General features: G+C 40.8%; 1 protein-coding gene across 7 annotated transcripts in view; it reads right to left on the reverse strand.

Moving 5' to 3' along the window:
- The window catches only part of ITGB6 (integrin subunit beta 6), a 129,255-nt gene extending 124,434 nt beyond the window's left edge, over positions 1-4,821 (reverse strand). For all 7 annotated transcript variants that reach the window (XR_011528387.1, XR_011528386.1, XM_008513713.2 and 4 more), the window contains exon 1: positions 4,394-4,821. The gene's annotated coding sequence lies outside the window, so the exon portion shown is untranslated. The remainder of the gene's footprint in view (positions 1-4,393) is intronic.
- Positions 4,822-6,000: the final 1,179 nt, after the last annotated feature.

The raw sequence follows: 6,000 nt of genomic DNA on the forward strand, positions 1-6,000 counted from the left end.
ATCCAGATTCATGTTGTTCACACAAGGAGTAAGCATGTCCTTTCTATGTATGTCAAAACTTTCAATTGATAAAAACTATAGGGTTGACAAAGTCCTTGGAGATACTGCTGGAAGCCTCCTTAAAATCAGCATTGTTTCTCTACACAGCATCCTTAGATATGGCCCCTTAGCAAGTTCAAAATCCCCCCTGCTATGAGAGAGAGACAACACCAGACATTGGCAGGAAGACTTGAATTGAGCCTTGAAGAATTATAAGAATTCAGACACGCCCAGAGGGATGGCAGGTGGGAGCACATTTGATGCATACAGATTCCTATATATAGGTCAGTTTCCAGGGACAACAGAGAGATGGCTAGACTGCAAGCTTTTGGGAGAAAGGACTGTGTTTGTCTTGTTCGTTGCCTCCATCCCAGGTCTGGCACCTAAATGCTCAGTAACGCTCTATTTTTGATGAGATAGTGAAAAAATGGAGAGTTTATATAGATGAAGAGTGAGAGAAGTTTAGATATGGAGGCTAGCCAGAGTGGAGAAGAATTTCATAGCCAAAATATTTTTCTGGGAGTTCAATTTTTCACAGCTGGTGAGGGATCAACATCTGCCTGAGCTTTGAGCAGAACTTAAGAAGGGTTGATACTTGGTGTGATAGGAGGTGCAGAGAAGACTGGGTCATGAACTGTGGTTCCGAATGTCACCCACGGTGGGTAGAGATTAGTTAAACCTTGGCAACCTCTTGAAGAAATATTTGTCTTGGGGAAAACTCCATGGAGGGAAATGACTAACCTAGAAAGACAAAGGTAGGAACCGTGCTGATAATCGATCGTTTTTATTTTTTGAGGAAGATTAGCCCTGAGCTAACATCTGCCGCCAATACTCCTCTTTTTGCTGAGGAAGACTGGCCCTGAGCTAACATCCGTGACCATCTTCCTCTATTTTATGTGGGATGCCTGCCACAACATGGCTTGACAAGCGGTGCATAGGTCTGCACCCAGGATCAGAACTGGCAAACCCCAGGCCGCTGAAGTGGAACATGCAACCTTAACTTCTGCACCACCAAGCTGGCCCCGTGGTAATCCATCCTGAAGTCAATCTTACTAGATTAAGCCTAGATCCAAGCTGGGAATTTGCATATAAGAGCAGAGAGTATAGGGATGTAAGCAAGAGAAGAGACGTCCTAGAGGCATACAATATGTACCAGCTGTGCATGGTGTCTGTCTCAATTTAAACAGTCCCTTTGGTTCTGAAGTCTTCCAGAACTGGACGGTGCATATCTGGCAGCAAGTGCCAGCCTCAGCACATCCTTACTCCTGCCTCTTTTTTCTGCCTTAATTCCATGGTCCCCAAGACTTTTCTAGTTCATCTCTTGGCAGAAGCATCAGTTATCTTGAAGTGCAGATATGGTTGCTTAGACTGCAACCCCACTTGGAGCCTGGTAAGTCAAGCTCTGTTAGTGAAGTGCATAGGTTAAGACAGGACTTGGATTAAAATATACTTTCTTAGATGCAACTGGCTGATTTGTTTATGAGATTTATAATTTTATTAATTAATAGAACAAACTTTATTTACTGCTTTAATTTAAGCGTGTCTGTAGATATTGAGAAGACAAAAATCAATAATATAAATGATACAAGAACTCAGAGTGAACAGTGTCCTACAGAGAATCATAGAGGGAGGGACTAACTGAATATGGGTGTGTGTAAGCTGTGTAGGGAGCTTTGGAAGAGTGTCAGAGAGAGCTCCATTTAAAGGTGATGCTCAGACTGAATCTTGATGGAATAAACATAGAAGATCACTAGGGAGATAAGTTCACTAGAGACGTGGAAGACCAAGATGGGTTTGGGGAAGAATGAATACTTAGTTTGTCCAAAGGGTAGGGTGTACTTATGTGATGAAGGGAGGGATGAAAAGATGGCATGAAGGAAATGATGACAGATGAGCCTGGAAAAGTAGGCAGGAGTCTCTGGATCTTGAAGAATCTTGAATACTTATCTAGGAAGTTTGAAATTTATCTTGTAGGTGATAGGGAATCATGGAAGGATTTTAAATAGAAGAGTGATACATTCTGATTTATAACTTTGAAAGATAGCTGATGGTAGAATGTTGATGAATTGAAGGCTGGGAGATTGGTTGGAAAGGTATTACAGCAGTCTAGGCGAAAGAGGATGAAATGCAATGTCAGTGGACATGGAAGGGGAAAGGATCAACAACAGATCCTTAGGAATCAGAACAGACAAGGCCTGGCCGTGATTAGAGGTTGGTGGATGACTGTAGTGAATAGGGAGGCTAAATAGGCCTGAGATTTCCTGCCCAGGCACTTGGTTGACATAATTTGATGTGATAGAGCTGTATGTGTGGGTGAGCTTTGTGGTGTCTAACAAAAGGTCAGTTTTAATATTAAAATTTGACCTATCTCAAAAACGATGGGTGGTTGTGAAGGAGAGAAGAGGTCAGTGTATAGATCAGATTAGGGTTAAGTATAAAACTGAATGCCAGCAGCATGAAGGACTGTCAAAGGTCTTCTTGTGGGAACTCCAACTAAAAATAGCTCTCTGGGCTGAGCTGGCTGGACCGGCAAGCCCACGTGCTTTGGTGAGGTGTGGGTGCCATCCTTGTAAGCAGGCTGGGTGGATCCCCAGATGACCTTGGCCTATAGTTAGCTCTCATAATCAGCTGTGGCTGGTTTCCAAAGGAGCAGCAATGGCAGATGACAGCTTGGGGAGTATGTTTTCTTCTCTGTAAAGAAAAAGTGCCCATAAGCAATACACTTCCCAAGTAGCTACTCTTCCTGGTTTGACTAAGAACTTCTGTGGTGAAAATATGCCCATGGTTTCCTAAGGCCATTTTTTAAAAATGAATCACTTTTCTCTTCAGTCAAATATCTTGAACCTCTTGGGTAACTTAGAAGAATCAGCGTAAGTTCTACCCTTGGAAAATACGTCAAAGAAATGCCTGCTTGCATGCTCTAGTGCATTCCAGACTCTTTTACCCTTCTGCATATCACAATAGATTAGACATAGGGATTCAAAGGCAGAGAAGGAATCTAACCCTAACAGATTAGAGGTCAATGCCACCTTTAGGGATCTGAAGTTGGAATACAAGAATTTAAGTTTGAGACTCTCAAATAAAAAATTTTGCAATCACTTAGAGTTCATGTCACAACATCTGGTGGTAAGTTTGCTTTAGTGTATGATAAGAGGGAAGATATTGAGAGATTGCAATCATGTTTTTGTTTGTTTGTAAATTGAGCTTTGGTTCCTGTACTTCATCCAGGAAACACTAGAGGGAGTAAGTCAGATAGAGGAAAAGGGCTACCATGAGAATAAACAGGGATGAAGAGAAAGCACTGAGGAGGAAGGCTTTTGTGCATTTCACTAAGGCACAGAATTTTACTTAGGTAGACTCTCTTTGTACTATGACCAAGTGACTTTATGTTTGAAACCCAGTACTAAAATCATTTCAAACTATGATCTGCTGAGCCTGTTCAGAATCAGGAACTGTAAAGGAAAACCATTACTCTCTGACCAGAATTTATATTCTGTCCATTTCAGGCATTTTGAGAACCAATACGACATAGCTCTATCTGTGCCTTTAATTTTAGAGGACACATTCTTTAGATGAACAACCTTTCACAGATATTGAATTATTTATTTATTTATTTAATAGCACTGGGAAGTCATGCTTCCAGTGCTCAAAGTGAATGGTAATGATACCAGGCATTTCCAGACACTTGTAGGAATAAAATGTGCTCTTTGTAGACATCCTAGATTGGAAGCCCTCCTCTCTTCATTTTCTCCACAATTCTTATGAATTAGGTCCACATTAAAACACCGTTTACAATCCAGAACCACTGACGTTAACTGGCCCATTGTCATGTACATGTCAATGAGAACTGATATTTATTCTTTTTGTTAATATTTCCAGTTCCTTAGTTCCTTTGTGCCTCTTGAAAATGTCAAAAGAGCTAGTGAAGGCTAGAGCCAAATCACCTATTTTTTTTTTAATTCTAACAATTAATCACCATAAGCAGAAACAAATATCTTAAAAAGCTTCTTAAGAAACTGTTCAACTGAATATTAAAATATTTTACTGAACGATGAACTAATAATTCTATGAAATATTTACCTTAAACCATAGCAGATTTTTGATGTACAGCTGTTAAAAAAGTGTATGAATTCAAATGTAAGAAAAATCACAATAAAGCATGCTAAGTTAATAAGGATCTGCCCTTTCACAAACCATGGGGTCAGCATCACCTGGACGTTAATATCAAGAGGATAGAAATAACATTATGAACTTCCTAAGGCAGCCTCTGCCGGAAATGATAATTACACTGGCAAGGAAAACTTAGCTCCAAAATTTGGGTTTGGGTTTGTTAGCCATGCATTCTACTACTTACCTCTCAGGGCAGACCTTTAATTTCAGAAGGTGCTGAGATGCATTACGGCACCCGTTATCAAAAGTCTTTGGCAGAAAAACCATTTATCCTTGTTGTGGTAATGAACAGGTTGGTAACATTCTGGTGTCACCATTCTCGAGAAAGCACATTCACTTGAGTATTTCTTCCACGAACAGAGTGAAATATTTCATGAAGTCACATGGGCGTAGAATACTATGGAGCGATATTGCTGGTGAATGACAGAACGTCTGGTTGATCTACATGAAACCCAAGTGCTCGTATGAGAATAGGTTAGGTTTAGATTGACGAGCAAATGTGTAACCAGGCTTCTGGCTGACAAATGGCAGAACTATGCCAGCGCATTAGCTTCTCTGGAGAGAGACCAAAAGTAAGGCGGGAGGATCAAGTTCATTCCATCCAGGACATTCAAACCTATTGGATGGCAGGGGGGCTGGGATGATAAGCACATAGAGATCTTAATACCCCAAAATAGTCCAGGACAAGTTTACAGTTGAGCTGGCATATAAACCAAGGACCAAACTCCTATCAAATATTCCTGTATCATGTGTGTATTTATATTGACATTCTTTCAGAAGGATCCTGGTGTTTTCCAAGATAAGTCTATTTTATTGGCAACTTTGGTTTAAAGTCACTAGCCTCTAAAAATAGCTTGTTTGGGTAAACTAGAAAATGAAAATAAAAATTGATGAGATTAGTATTAAACATGTTGCCAAGCACTAAATGGATCGGATTGGATGTGGTTTGTTCTGGTTGGGCACAGCTGAAGACAGAGCCATCCATAGAACTTTTGTGAAGACGGATGAATTGTTCGGACCACACTCTTCTTTTGAGGCTGAGGCTGAGGCTGAAAGTTCAGGGCTTTGGGTCTGCCTGCAAGGAAGTGGCATGATAGTAAAGACAGATGCTTTTCATCAAGTTCCCGTGGCACCCGGGCCTCCTGCTCAGCGAGGTGCATCATCTCATTTAATTCTTAGCGCCACACTGTGGGGTTGGGTTTATGATTTCGTTCTATAGGTGAGATGGGGTACAGCGAGATTGGTTGACTTGTCCTAATTCACACACTGGTAAGTGATAGTTAGGATTTAAACTCCAGTCTGACTCCAAAGCACTTTCCATCATGTTACACTGCTTCTTGAACATCCAGTGAACAGCACTGGTGGAGGCTTAGCAAATTGCAAGCCCTGTAGTATTTGAGTAGTATAGAAGCAAAAGCAACAGAGCACCAGGAGTCCTGGGTCTGAATCCTGACTCTGCCTTTTACTGGCTGTGTGATCTTGGAAAAACTCCTAACCTCTCTGAACTGTCTCCTCATCTATAAAGAACATGTGTTTTGTGTGTGGTGGAGTATTAGAAGATTTTTAAACTTTCATTTCTAACCTTCTGTGATTCCATGAGCATTCAAGAGGCTTTTCATTCCCTGTAATTGAGGTGCATGTTTGGTCTTTTGCTCTTTAAGTGAACTCAGATGTGAGGAAACACTTCTACATGAAATTCAAGAACTGACTTAATTTCTGCCATAGGGATATTATTCCTTCTCTGCAAAATTAATTATCTCTGTGTGTTGCCACAACACAAACTATCTTCTA

The sequence above is a fragment of the Equus przewalskii genome, chromosome 17 (genome assembly GCF_037783145.1).
Source record: "Equus przewalskii isolate Varuska chromosome 17, EquPr2, whole genome shotgun sequence".
Taxonomy (NCBI): domain Eukaryota; kingdom Metazoa; phylum Chordata; class Mammalia; order Perissodactyla; family Equidae; genus Equus; species Equus przewalskii.